The sequence below is a fragment of the Dermacentor albipictus genome, chromosome 4 (assembly GCF_038994185.2).
Source record: "Dermacentor albipictus isolate Rhodes 1998 colony chromosome 4, USDA_Dalb.pri_finalv2, whole genome shotgun sequence".
Taxonomy (NCBI): Eukaryota; Metazoa; Arthropoda; class Arachnida; order Ixodida; family Ixodidae; genus Dermacentor; species Dermacentor albipictus.
In genome coordinates, this window is record NC_091824.1 from 144069887 (window position 1) to 144084845 (window position 14959).

The window sequence follows — 14959 nt, forward strand, 5'->3', positions numbered from 1 at the left end:
AAAATAAACGAAGGCGGGAACGCTCCTTCTTTTGCTGTGAAACCCGCTACACAAAATCACACAAGGAAGAAAAATAATGTAGACCTTCAAGAGAAACGCACTAATCGTTTCCTTTTTTTTTTCTTTTTTCTTCTTTAACGTTTGATCATATCGCACGAACCAACCTTCGCGCAGATATGGCAACGTAGGAAAAGTAAGGTACCATCTGCACAACACCAGACTATTCGTTCCAGGAAGACGGCCTTCGTGAGCGAGTTTCAACAGCCTCTTGAAACTGAGCAAGGAAAATGGGTGCACAACGCAGCGTGGCTCCTGGCTGTAAAAGCGTGCACAAAATATTGCGCCTCAGCTCAAACTCGCTTGGCAAGTTTGGGAAGCAAATCCTCCGGCAAGTTAATAAAGCCTTCTGGCAGTAGAGCACTATGTTCTGCTTTCCCTTTGACTTCGGGCTTTGGGTGCACGTTAGAGAAGACCAGCTGGTCGAAATTAATCCGCTGCTCCCAACTAATGACTTTCTCATAGCCTGTGCACGCCCCCCTCCCCCCCCCCCACACACACACACACCGCCCGCTTTCTTATTCAACTTTGGACAAAATTTATCTTATAAGTAACTTGCAAGTAACGAATTACGTTTTCTAGTATTTAGTACTGCACTCGTTTACCTTTCTGCAGTCAATAATCTGTATTCTGCTCAAATACTTATTCACGTGGTATTCAATAACTTGTCTGACATTTCTCGTGCAAGTCATCTATAGTAGAGTACTGTATACATACGTAAAATATTCCACTGTAAGTGGTGTGAATATCATGTTATTATTTATTAATTTTAGACATGTTTACATAACACGGTGAGACTGGGAAATCAGTCCACTTTAACGCGTCTTGACAGTGCTAAGATCTCCTAAACTGCGCCAGACAGAGGTAATGCGGCTTACACAGTAAAAACGTAACATAATATAGCACATGCTATGTCATCCTTGCGACAGAAACTAAAATTATATCGAGGCTTTGTGACGTGCATCCCGCTGTATACTTCACATCTGAAAATACACCGTGGCGCGATCACGACACCCGGTTCATGTTTGTCGATCGCAGTTTTCCCACGCGCTTCAAAAACGTACTGCAAGTGATCGCTATTTGCGCCACATGTGCGTCTATACGCTATAGGAGATGGCCGCACTACATCACGTTCGTTACATGCATCAGTAAACGTCAATCAAGCTCCCAGCTAAATATTATATCACTGATTACTACGCGGCACGGCACGTACTACAAACGGCGAGGACACGAGAGGCACTAAGTGTATACAGCCTACACCGCAGTAATCTTACATCACAGGAACGACGTTGCCGGTATTTATGGTGAGAATTCACGCGACAGGTGGCGATAGTAATGATAAGTGCTTGTGCGCTTTCTGTGAATGCACAGTTATAAAGGGTTATTTGTCAAGTTTTGATAAGTGTATGCGTGCACTGCGTGAATGCACAGTTAACAGGGGTCATTTGCCAAATTTATTGTCTGCGCTTGCGCTTTGCGAAAGGCAACGCGCAAATGATCATTTAGCATTGTGTAAAAGAACTAATCAGTGAAAGTTTAATGCGATAAGACTCAGCACGAGACGTGATAGACGGCGGGCTGAGCAGGCACCCACGCTTTACCAAGAGGTGATTTGTAAATGGGATCATTTACTGAGAGCGGGTCTTTTTTGGCACCATACAATTATTCAGGAGCTAGTAACGGGCAAGTAAGGCAAGTTACTGAACTATTACCAGCCTTACTTAAGCGGGTGCCACTCAGTGAAATTAACCTCTTTCGCAACTTTTAAGTTCGCTTTCCCACATCGCGCTCTGCCCGATCGGCGGCACGGGTCACCATTCAAGCAAAGACGAAGCATGTCTGCACGCGTGTAATCTGTGCACGCTTGTAATTTTAGTTAATAGTCATAATGTCATTACGTTATTATTTGTACATTTCAACTGAACACGGTTAGCTTCACCTATGCTTTCTCTGGCTTCATTGTATGTTACTTCCTATGAGAGTTACGAACAAAAAATTCATCCACTACTCAAATCCTCTTAGTATTCTCGTTCTAAACACATTAAAGTTATTTTAGAACACCCTCCTTCTTGGCGAGTTCATTGTAGTATATAGAGGTATGTCCAATTTCACAGAAACATGGTCGAGAACATCTTTACATTAGTAGCTGCACATGGCTGCCGCTTTAAATAAGATTAAACAAAGTTATAGGCGCCGCCATTGTTTTGGCATACCGCATAGCGAGAATGCTGTCTATAAAGATAGAAATGTTTAAAAACGCTATTACTTAACTTTAACATAAATTAGTCCGGCTAGACAGGTGACTCTGTCAAAATTTTATCTTCAAGCTTCCACATTTACTGATGTCCGCAGCCCTAAATAATGCGCTGCCGGTAGTACAAAAAGAAAAAAAAAGCATTAGTACATTCACTGCAATGTGTTCGAGAGAAATAGACCTTCTTCGTTCAAGCAGCTGGCATGAAACGGCTGCATATGCGTCATGACTGCGACGTCTGATCTGCGCTGTTGCTTGCGGTTGCAGCATTCTCCAGTTGATAAACAAAAGCAAAAGGAAAGCACATAATTTTGCTGAATGGAGCTATAGCGAATATGTCCCAAAAAGACAGCCAATCTTTCATGTAAACACGCACCGCGAAAGAAAAATCACTTACGTCTCATCAGAATAAGTGACCAAGCTTATATAACCGAAGCTGTTGCTTTTACATTTCAAGGGAGTGAGAAAAAAAACTATAATTCGCCATATTTCCGAAATGTCAGTACAGCTATCGCAGAACCCTATAATGATATACGTGCGCATGCACGCACTACGGCGAAAGAGGTTCTTGAAGTATCACAGGCGCCAACAGGGGGCGCACCTGCTGGCAGATATTTTTAGCTCGAACATTGTTTTTTCTTCCTCTTCTTTCTTCTTCTTCTGCTTCTTTTAAGGAAACGCCTGTTGGAGATAGCGCAGTTTCACCTCTTCAGATGATTACGGGAATAGGCGGTCACAGTTTGCTGACAAGTCGGGCGGCAGCGTAGATCATTTAAAAATGGCAACCAGTGGAGCGTATTTTCGGCGCCTCGTCGCCCTATATTTCGGTGCGGTAATTTCCTGCTGCTCGTAATAAGGCGTCCTTTCTAAAAAGTGCTCATATGGAACATATTACGGCGACCAGGATCAAAGTGCGGCCACTCGCGCAGCGTGAAATCGACTTGTCGCGCCTCTCGGCGACGCGAAAGATAAATGTATCATGCGGTTGCTAGTTTACTAAACATTTTTCAACCCTTTTGTCCCATGCGTTCAAAAGCGTCTCGTAGAAGCATCTCCTGCACCCCAGCTTCAGTGTACGAGCTAAGACGGACGGGCGGACGAACAAAACACCGCGAAGACCCACCTGCGGTCTGTATTGGACGGTCATCGCGATTAAATAGGTAGGCGTGGAGAAAAAGTTATCTCCGCTAATCAAACGCCCTGCCTAAAACTGTCAGACACATACGCAGACAGTGCTGTCTAGCAATGCTAATGATGCTTATCTCGCGATGTTGGTTTATTGCTGTATCAATTACGAGGACGCTCGAGGCGCATTCTCGCCATTGACAGCGCCGTCGTGCTGTCCTGCCATCGACGGCGCACGTGCGGCTCGCGCACGGAGAGGCGGAGTGCATTCGGCTGCAAAAAGGAATGCAGCAACCATCGACGATGATTGTCAATGCAAGAGAATAGCGCGCGAACGAACGAACGATCGAGCGAGCGAGGCGAAAGAGCACGGGCCCTATCCCTTGGCGCCTCCTTGGCCTTCACAGAGTTCATTCGTGGCAGCCGTGGAGAAGGGGACGCGTCACGTCTTGCTCTCGCTATGTGTTGTTAAGAACGTGGAGGCGCTGTTAAGAACGGCCCAGCTGACGTGCAAGTTTTGCCAGCCAGTTGCGACAGCGGGCGTCAACTTTCTTGGAACGCCACCGTTACGCTCTAGCCTCATCGCCGTTGTGACTCAATGCGTTCAGCGGACCAACTATTGTGGCCGAACCCACCAACCCCGACCTGTTCTGCTATGAGGGGGGGAGATACCGCGTGAACGTCTACGAAGGCCCTTTCCCACGCGCCGTCCAAGACGCAAGACAATGGTCAGCCCCGAGTTATACGAAGTCCGTCTGACGTCGCCTCCGGACCGTGAACCTCGCGCAAGGAAGTGTGTGTGTGTGTGTGTGTGTGTGTGTGTGTGTGTGTGTGTGTGTGTGTGTGTGTGTGTGTGTGTGTGTGTGTGTGTGTGTGTGCGTGCGTGCGTGCGTGCGTGCGTGCGTGCGTGCGTGCGTGCGTGCGTGCGTGCGTGCGTGCGTGCGCACGGGTGCGATTCGCCGAATTCGCCATAAATTTATGCAATCCTTTCTACGGACGCCGATGGTTTTCCCATGATTTCCACTGGTCTCATTTCGTTCACCGTCAATGTGCGACGCCTGCAACACCGCTGGCACGCTTGTCATCACACTAGCGTTCTGCGACGCCTTCAGCACAGTCTAACCTTGCTATCGCTTTTAAATGCTTGATTGGTTGTTGTTGTTGTTGTTGTTGTTGTTGTTGTTGTTGTTGTTGTTGTTGTTGTTGTTGTTGTTGTTGTTGTTGTTGTTGTTGTTGTTGTTGTTGTTGTTGTTGTTGTTGTTGTTGTTGTTGTTGTTGTTGTTGTTGTTGTTGTTGTTGTTGTTGTTGTTGTTGTTGTTGTTGTTGTTGTTGTTGTTGTTAACCGGCCGCATGTAACTGACCGCGTATTGAATGCACTGCATCCGCAATCCAAAAAGTTCCGGAAGTGCGCACGATAGTGTACGCCAGCCTTCGCCTTCTGAGAGAGCAAAAGAGCAGCTTAATTTCCTCGAAGGTAAACGATAATTACGAAAGCTGCTAAGAATCGCGGCGCAAATAGGTACGTTAGTGATTTAATATAGAATGACGACATCTTGTCATAAGCTTTGGAAACATGTCTCTGAATGCACGCACGTTTGCTGTTCTTTTTACTTCCGCATGCTAAGAAATGTTAGGATATTCATACAGTGTTTCCGAAAGCTCCAGGAAAAAAACAATAAAGTTTTTTTTTCCTTGGTATTTCTCACGCTTTCAAAATTTCCGGAAATTTCCTTGAAGGAAGAAATTGTTTCCCTAATTTTTCCCGCGCGCCTTCAGATGGCTTTAAGGGTTTCGATCTAGTAAAACATAAATGATGTCAAATTTAGGCGAAAATAACTGACCGCTAAACACAGAATATTGTCCAATATCATGCTTTAACCAGGTTTTTGTCTTTTTTTTTTAGGGGCCTGCTCCTTTACCGCTTTTCAAGAACCTAATAGAAAGCCTACCATTCGAAGTGGTTAAACATGCAGTGGTGCCTCCGGAAAGCGAGTAGAAATTCTTAAAACAGAATTTTTCTATCTGCGTAGTCTCTTGCTAAAACTGTGTACGGACGACCACAACACTGATTACATGGACGCGAAAGCAATATCATGAGTGAGAAACTGTAAGCGCATTGTGTTTCTGCAGGAACGAAGACTTTGTTTTAAACACTGAAATTATAATAGCCATCCTCAGCACGTAATCGGTTGCATAAATCAACAGAATTTTGTTTTCCTTTCTTGGTCACCTATAACCTCACGTGTTTTCTACAGGTGCAGTCTGTGCAGCCAATCCAAGACCTTTTGTGTGACGGTCAAGCGTGCAGATGGTTGGGGTGGCTTGTTAGGGTAACATTCTGCGCTGGCGTGACGACGCCGGTACGCCTTAAAAGGGCAACGCATTTTCGACATCCCAAAGAAGACGACGACGCTCGTCCCAATCCCACAACGTTACTCGCACGGTTGCGCATCACCATTTAAAGAGGGCGTACTTGAGGACTGGCCATCGATACACCGCTCCGCTAGTCCGCGCGAAGGCAGCGCCACTTTTCAACACGCGCTGATTGGAAATGAGAAATTGCTCTCTGACGCAAAGAAGTTAGTGGAAACACATAAAATACAATTTCAGGCAATGCAGTAATGTATTCAAGCAAAATAACTATCGGCGCGAGTTTTTGGTTACGTGACGGTACACAGATTGGTTGAACCTGTTAGGCCGTCAAGTGACGCCGCGCGTGATATGTTGCGCCACTTTCACAACCAAATGTGACCCACTATCTTCTCATTCCCACCGTAATCCAAAGACGTGATTTGAGTGGTACACAATCCCTTGAAGGATTTGCTCCACTCGCGGACATGTGGGCTAATCTTCGAAGACGGTCACATTGCCGCAAGCGATACAATGCTCGTATTTAACTGGCCAGACATCTGTGACACGTCTTTCACTGTTGGACCTCCGGAGATAACGATCTGAGGATCACACCAGAAAGCTGCCCAAGCGAAATTGGCTGACGGATGACGGTTGGAAAATTGCTGGGACGAGGTCGGCTGCCAACTATCGTAGCCAGCCTTAGAAGGGAAAAAGCCGGCCCAAGGTTGTTTGCAAACTGCTTTGGCACATGAGTGGCCAAAAGACGTGGGACCAAAGTTGCTGTACGACCAGCCTCCAGGGCCGGCTGCATGCGACAGGTTGGTATATGCGAAGCGGGAACTGCGTCGTTCCAAACTACATTAACAACGCACACTATGAGGCGCATTCAAAAGCAATTTCGCGCCTTTCGACCTCAGCATGAGGCTTTTTCGCAAGTGCCTAACTTATATTAGACTTGACAGAATCATAAAATTTCTTTCTGTAATGAAAAGTGTTTTTTTTTTCTACTTTATTATATGACTAAGAAGTTTTTTTCGTTGCTTAGTTGAATGCAGTATAGTGCCTTGCCGAAACCAGTGTGCCACATATGGCATCTACAGTATTTTTTCTTATATATATATACATATATATATATATATATATATATATATATATATATATTCCCATTGGGGGCGAGGACTTACGGAGTCGCTATCTGTCGGAAGCGTCTCCCTTGCGTAAGGGATCACGCGGCGCGCTCCTCATGGGTTTCGCTTACGGCGCTCAATAAAAACACCACGCGGAAGCCCTCCCGGCCATTTAAGTAGGTGCTCTCAAAACGAAGGAAGTTTTTGACTGTCGATATAATAATCTTGGGCAAACTGAAAGCACAGAGTCGTTTACAGACGCTATCTCTTCACCGAATGCGTACAGTGAACGCCACTGCACGCGGTCGCCGCGATGGAGTCTACCGAACCGCCTTCTTGCGTGAAAGGTAGGCAAACGCTGGAGTAAGCTATGTGAAATATGTTCTTATAGTGGGCTGTCTGTATAACCAAATGGGGGCATAACAAAGTGAAGCCTCAATGCAACGATCGCACTGGTTCGCAGCAACCGACTGCGCGTCTGCATGCATGTCCGCGCACATTGCTTTTATTTCGCTGTGAACGCGTTTTCGCACCATGCCGTGAGGTTTAGGCCGCAGCATATGAGGATTTGACAGCACACTAGCAACCATTGTTGCGTGGACGCTATCAGAACTGTTCAAAAATAATTTCGTTATAGAGACTTCGACGCCTGTATACAGCGACTGTGATGTGCCGTCGCGACGATTCAATCTTCTTTGTCTTCTAAATTCTTGGACATTTCGATACTATTTCTCAAGTTGCGTCGCACTGTATGTTTATCGGTCTTCTCAGCGTGCGATTTCCCTCAGCTTCTTTTTCGTAATCCAGTGCATTAATTCATAATACAAACATGACCATATGCCATGCCTTTTTTAATGCGCTTCTTACCGCTCCCTTTCCATTCCAGTGAACTTGCCAGAATCTAGTATCAACAAGTTCATAGACCTAATAAAGCGTCATGACATTAGCCGGGCAGCGGGCGCGGGCGAGCGTCTCAGTGCGCGTTTTCTGCTACTCACCGAATGTCGCTTAGTCCCGGCGCCGCAGCAGAAATCTTCCTCGCATCTGTGCTTGCTGCGTACCCAAGTTATAGTCGATGGCTGTCTGCCGGTTTTAAGTTTCGCCAACCAAACTTCACGCAGCTCCTTGCCCTGCGGCTACCTGTGAATAAGGCTGACACCGGGCTCCGTTGCGTACGTCCGGCACTGCGGCACCGAGCGGTAGCCTACCATGCTGCACGCCTCCAAAGGCAGCCACTACCTATTATTGTGCTTTGAAACCTTGTCAAGGAGACACCCAAGGCGGTAAAGCCTCACTACTTAATCAGAACCGCGGCGCAGGTGGGACTTTAAACTTTCCTTTTCAGCTCGCTTCGGCCGTACATAAATACCGTGCATAAAATACCGCGCAAATACCGTGTGCATAAAATGTATCTGTTTTTGATACGTGGGCACTCTGCCCATTGTATCTCACACAGCGTGTGCTGCGATCGTAACAGACATTATAGTGAACACCGTGTAAAGGGCACTGAAATCTTAACAAAAGTGTACGCAGCATGTCCCCATGATGTCCCTCGTGGACATGCAAGGGATGTCCGCAGGACACGGAAAATGAGGCCAAACGGCCTTGCGAAAGACGTCGACGTATTCGACACATCGCTACGATATCCATGCTCTGGCAGTGAATGTCCATAAAATATTCATATGACGTCATTGTTGTCAGTTGGATGCTAGGCTTGATGTAGGCCCAGACATAAGCCGACCTACAAATTTTCGTGTGCCCTGCTAGGCTCGATCTATGCCCCGACATGGGTCAATTTTTAAATTGTCATAGGCTATGCTAGGTTCGATGTAAGCCCATACATGGGCCAAGCACAAATTGTCAGGGGCCATGATAGGTTTGATGTAGGTCAAGATATGGGCAGACCAGTGGTGTAGCCAGGAGAGGGGGGGGGGGCTAACCGGGCTTCAACTCCCCCCCTCCAAATTTTTTCCGGCCGGCGCCCTGCTCCCTTTTATGCCTGGCACGTCGCCTATGAACACAGGCACGTATCCTTCGAACGCCCGCCCCAGGCAAGTACAGGATGTTACACGCGTTCCGGCAGACCAGTGGCCTGCTCAAGGTGATAGTTGTATTATTATGCACCAAGCATGGGAAACTTAACAAGGAATAATGGAACCTTACACTCACCCAGTGGCGTAGCTAGGTCGCGTGGCACCCGGGGCCCTTAGGCCTTCTGTCACCCCCCCCCCCCCCCCGCTGTGTGTAGCCGGCGGAAAGAGGGGTGTCTCAGACGTATATGACACCCCCCCACCCCCCTCACTGGCCCCTTGCACCCGGGGCCCACGGCCCCCCGGCCCCCCCTGTTGCTACGCCACTGCACTCAACCCCACCCCCGAAAATTCCCAAATTCTTCCCACTAGGTAGCCACGCATGTCGGTCTAGAGCGCGCGCTAACGCCTCATGTTTTGTATCAAGCTAGCAAAGCCCATCGACTCTGACGGACCAAAGTCGATCATTGCCTTGGATACCCAAGCTGTGTACTATTGTTCGAACAACAGAGGGGCAAAAGCAATGACTGTCGTAACACTGGCGCAAAAGTTCGACACAACTAAGATCCGACAATAGGGCCGGATTAAGAAAAAATTGGGTCCTGGGCTAATGCGCATGCAGGCCCCCTTTCCGTGCAGTTGTAAACACCAACACATATGTTCACTTTGTGATTAATCTGCATTTTGTTTTCAGCAAAAGCTAGGATTTAAGGAAAAGTTGAGTGCATTCAAGACGAACAAGAACGTAGAAAAGACAACACAGCTCAGATGTCGATCCTTCTGAAGCTAGGCTTTGTTTGCATCACTAAGTTTGATCCCGTGAGGAGACACATGGTTGTATCCAAAACATTCTTTACTAAAATTCAAGCATCAGACTGCAGTAATCGTTATACACGTTACTCTATAAATATGCAATAGATATATACGATACTTAAGGCAATACAAACACCATAAGAATGCACTAGAATACAGATGAAAATTACCAACTGTAATTACAAAACATTATTTGAAAATATTTTCGTTGAAAGTAAGACAAGCAAGGACGACACCAAATAAACGTGGCACTATCAAAAACAACAAAATACAGTTCTTTATAAGCACGCTAAATATCACGAGAAGAACAAACAAGAGACGAACAACGAAGGTTTGCATATCTTGAATTACACTGCTCAGCGTTTCATTGGCAACGTAGAGGCTGGGAGGCGACACAACGAACTTATTGGAACTATTCGTGTATAGCACAAACAGCCCTCTTTTAAAATGACATCTTTCACGCCTTCGTTTTGGCGAAATCAGATATAGTCTGTTCGAAGGATAGATCGCGGAGGAGGTCACTTTCAATGGACATGATAGCAAGCGAGTTCACCTTGTCGTCAAGGAGGCTCGAACGAAGGCGATTTTTTATCTGCGACAACTTGGAAAACGATGGTTCGATCTCACAGTTTGCCACGGGCATGCTTAAGTACATTCGCAAAACAATAAAAAGGTGCGGAAACACATCAATAAGCTTCCTTTCGTGCAGCAACTTCATTATTCACAGGAGACTCGTGTCCTGACACACAGAGTTGTGCAGAAAGTTCGCAATCTGAACGGTTTTAGCGGAAAATGCTAGCTCCACATCATTCTTGTAGGTTTTCATCAACTTCACAGCCTGCTGTGCCAGAGAGGCCTCGCTCCCAATTTCTGTCAGCAATTTTAAGAATCCGAACCTTTCGCAGAGTTCAGTGCAGGCAGCCTTTCGCACTCGCTAAGCAGAGCCTAGACTGTCAAGTACAACATTGTAGGTCTCTACGATAAACGTTTTTCTACCTTGTAGCGCACTATCGCTTTTTCCGTCCGGGTGCTTACTCAAAACGAGGCGTTTGCCCTCATCCTGATAACGTTGATTGGTACCTTAGCGTGCGTGCTCTCTCTTCAAAGGTATCACAGAGAGGTCGCAAAGAATTAACAAAGCATTCTAGAGAGCTCAGCAGGTCTACAGCAGTTGAAATGTCTAGGCCTGGTTTCTTAAGTGCTACGCTCGTTTTGTCAAAGCGCTCCAAGATTTCACTCCAGAAAATCGCCATGAATGCAATCTCTAGTTTTGTCATTTTCTTGAAGAGAGAGTGCGCTTCGTTCCTAGTGTAACCGTTTTCTTCCTCGTTCTTTGATATAGCTTCAAGTCAACACAAGACTGCAGTGAATTTTTTCAGAATGGCCTTACATGATTCAGCGTGTCTTGACCACCTGGTCTCAGAGAGACTTTTCAAAACAAGCTGCTGGCCAGTTCCGCCCGTGCTGTCCAAAAGATACCTCCATCGCTTAGGTGAGGCAGCAAAGAACACATACAGTCTCTGAATTACAGGAAAAATTTGACTGCCTCAAGGCAACTGTCGACGCTACACGCGCCAACTAAGTTCAGTGAATGACCAGCACATGGGACGTAGATTGCCAATTCGTTCAGGTGTTTGATTTGAGCTTGCAGTCCTTTGTATTTTCCTGACGTATTACTCGCATTATCATAAGCTTGGCCCCTACAATCATCAACTGAGATGCCATTGGTCGTCAAGAAGGACATCACGGTATCGAAAAGGTACAAGCCGGTATGTGATTCAATTGGAACAAATCCAAGAAAGCGTTCGTACACTTTCCTATTTAAACAGTATAGTAAAACAACTGGCAGCTGATCAACGTGAGTAAGGTCTGGAGTCGAATCAACAATTAAAGCGAAGTATTTTGCGCGTTTCACTTCGTCAACGAGACGTTCCTTGACAGCCTTTGCCATATGCTCGATAAATTCATCACAAACGGTTTTTGACAGATATGATGGGTGACCTTTGCCTTTGTTCCCATAGTGTTTGATGTGCTCCTCGAGAAAGGGATCAAACTTGGCAATGGCCTCAAGCACTCCTATATAATTGCCATTTCTCGGTGAACCAAAAATCTCGTCACCGCCCCTAAACGCTAGGTTGCACTCAGCTAGAAGCTTAACTACAACGACTACGCGCTTCAACACCTCTGTCCAGTAAGCGGTCTCAGTGACAAGATGCTTAACCAGCTCCTTGTCAATTGTGCTGCTCGAGTTAGAGCGGGCGAGCCATGCTGCCACGTAGTTCCGGTGCTCAGCGCTATTTTCATGTGCGCAAACCTTTTCTTCTGCTCTTTTCCAATCCGAGAAGTCGTGCGTGGTAAAAGCACTGTGGTTGCTTGAAATCGAAAATAGTTTACACATTAAACCGTAAACGGAACCTTTGGACTCCGAGTACGTTAACCAGTGTCGCTCGTACGCCTCCCCATTTACAGCCTTTCGCGCGAAAAGATGAGGTGACATATAGCATTTCTGCGTTTTGTATTGCCTTTCGGAACACGGAAAATTTTCTGCCTGATTTTGAAAATACAATGGCCCTTTCTCAAGGCATACACTCCGAAAGCTGTCAGTAATAACGTCCGGCCACTTAGCAGGGTCACTTCGGAGAATCTCGCAACGTACCTCTTGCTGCGGGGGTGTCTGTACTTCTCTGTTGCCGCAACGAGAAGCCGTCTCATTCGTCCTCTCGAGGCACACTTTGTGGGTGGGAACATGATTATTGGAAGCCAAACTAACAGGAAACAAGTGAGTCGTTTCTTGGAGTGTTGTTTTCCGGCGCTCATCAGTAGGAGGAGGCTCAACGGGGAGGTTTGGCACCTGTTGATCAGCAGTAGTAGAAATCGGGCGTGGCGGACCGGACACCTGGAGCTGTGTGGCAGGGACCCGGCCGAGTAGCGTAGACGTTACTGACTCAGGAACAGGACAGGGCTCAGATAGCGTCGGTTGCTCAGAAATATGGACGACCGAGGTTGGAACCGTTTTCACAGGATCCAGACAACCAAGATGAGTCAAACCTTGCTTCCTGCCAGGAAACCGTGGTGATGGAGTTGGCAAGTCCTCCACAGAAGCACAATCGGTACTATTGGGAGTTTGACACGGACTCTGGGTAGAGCGATCATACTGCTCCGCGGAAGCTGCATTCAGTAGGTACTTTGTCATCTTTGGTAGCTTCTTTTCACGCTCTTCCCTTTCTAACTTCGCCTTTCGCTTAGACGCACCACTTTGATGCTTCGGACCGAGCATTTTCGCATGAATGGATGCTAATTGTTCACCGGGCACGTCGTCAGTCCGACGCGACCACAGGTGTCCAACGTGGCCATCCCGATGACTGGCGCACGCTGCCTGAATGTTCCGTGGTTGGCCGAGAGTGCTGCGTCCCACGGGAGCTCCTCAGTGGGCGGGCTTATGCAAGCTTAACCGGCGGCTCGGGGCTAAATCGCAGCTCGCGATCAACTTCCTTTTATAGACGCGCGCCGCGTCTATCTGTTACTTGCGCCAAAGCAGGCGTTCACATACGCATAAAGCTCCTTGTACAAATTCCCTCCTCCGTACAAACTCACTCCTTCTCCCATTCCGGTCTCGTCTTCCTATTGGCTAGGAGCAATCGTCTGTTCTTGGAGGTTCTCGATCTTTCTTTCGCTCCGTCGACGCCGAGCGCGAGAACGAAGGGGAGAGGGCGACTCCTAGTGTGGGCGAAATTACGCGCCCTCCGTCGCCTCCGAGTCATCTTTTTCTGCTTCTTTCTGGAAAGTTCGGAGGCCAGTCTGACCTACTTTTTCCGTCGAACGCGCGCGAGGGTGCGCAGCCACTAGGCAGGAATGGGCCCTGGAGACAGGCCTTTGTGTCCAGCTCTCCAACTTCCCCCTTCACTCTTCCATAACCCTAGCCCGAACAGTGAACATTCCATGCCCCACGGCACGTGTACAAAAGGACGTGTGACGTCTTCTTTCCTTTCCTGTCTAGACTCTGCCATGAGACTCATCATCATCTCGGACTCATCCTCCCCCGCCCAAATTACCATCACGGTAAAGAATAGTTGAATGGGAGGCACTGTTGGGTACTGCAGCACATCCTTTCTATGAGAAGGACAGCGGCGGAACTATTTGAGAGCTGAGGGTGGTGTGGTGGTTACGAGGGGCAAGGGAGATTTAGGTTCTCATCCCACATTACATGTTTTAGGTGTTTCCCCCTTGCCCCTCCTCTCCAGACAGCACTGGACAGACGGACTGACAGGAAACCACGAAAACTCTTCCAAGCAAACGCACCTCACTTCGTAAGAAAGAGGGCCCCGCCGGGGTGGCGGGGGATTCCTGTTTTTGCAGCTCGACAAGCTCTGCCCAAATGATCAGGCTAAACGCATGCTGTTACATTAGGCGAAGGGCCCCATCTGCTCGTTCTGGTTTTCTCGCTTCATACATGTCGCTCGAAGTTCCGTTGCCTATGGTTCCATATACTAAGCAGGTTAGAATAAATGGGCCCCCTTCTCCTACTGTCCGAAGTGAGGCCCTGGGCTGCAGCCCCCTTAGCCCCCCCCCCCCTTAATCCAGCGCTGTCCGACAAATTTGTACGAAGTTGAAAAACAAAAGCGTTAAAATGTGCAGTGTATTAAGGAGAAAATTCCCCATGGAGAAATTATAGTAAGGACTTACCTAAGACGAAAGTTGATCGCTTACTTTGGGCCGCAGCGTTCTAAAAGGAAAAAGAAATGGCAGAAAAATGTCCTGTGCTCGCGCACGAACCTTGGCTGGGCCGAGCGGCCGCACGACCGCTCAGCCCATACCATGAGATCTCAGTTTATGGGTACAATTTATTTATTTACTTTTTGCTCACGAACGGAAATATGCTCGCAAGAATGCTGTATGCAGCATAAATGTGGTAGCTAACATGTTCACGGACGCGCACCATTTACATTTTAATTCTTTACTCGACTTGATATGCGACATGTGACAAAATTCGCGCTATAGACGCAAAAAAAAAAAAGAAATGTAACAATGCATTTTCTAAAAATTCCATTCTAAAGTACGCCACTCAAACGAAGTAGCATCGGAAGCACGGCAAAAGTACTGACCTCCTCGGAACTATTTTCAGTATGAATTCAGTATGAATTGTCGAAACGAACCAGTGCAGAGCACCGTTTGGGCAGTTTCGGTTTCGTTTTTGTTCTAAA

At 47.2% G+C, this 14959-nt stretch overlaps 1 protein-coding gene across 4 annotated transcripts in view; it reads right to left on the reverse strand.

The window, feature by feature from the left end:
• Nucleotides 1-14585, reverse strand: part of LOC139059379 (DC-STAMP domain-containing protein 2) — a 106393-nt gene extending 91808 nt beyond the window's left edge. For 3 of the 4 annotated variants that reach the window (XM_070537702.1, XM_070537703.1, XM_070537701.1), the window contains exon 1: nucleotides 14442-14585. The gene's annotated coding sequence lies outside the window, so the exon portion shown is untranslated. The remainder of the gene's footprint in view (nucleotides 1-14441) is intronic. The other variant, XM_070537700.1, reaches the window with a different exon arrangement.
• Between the last annotated feature and the right edge of the window lie 374 nt (nucleotides 14586-14959).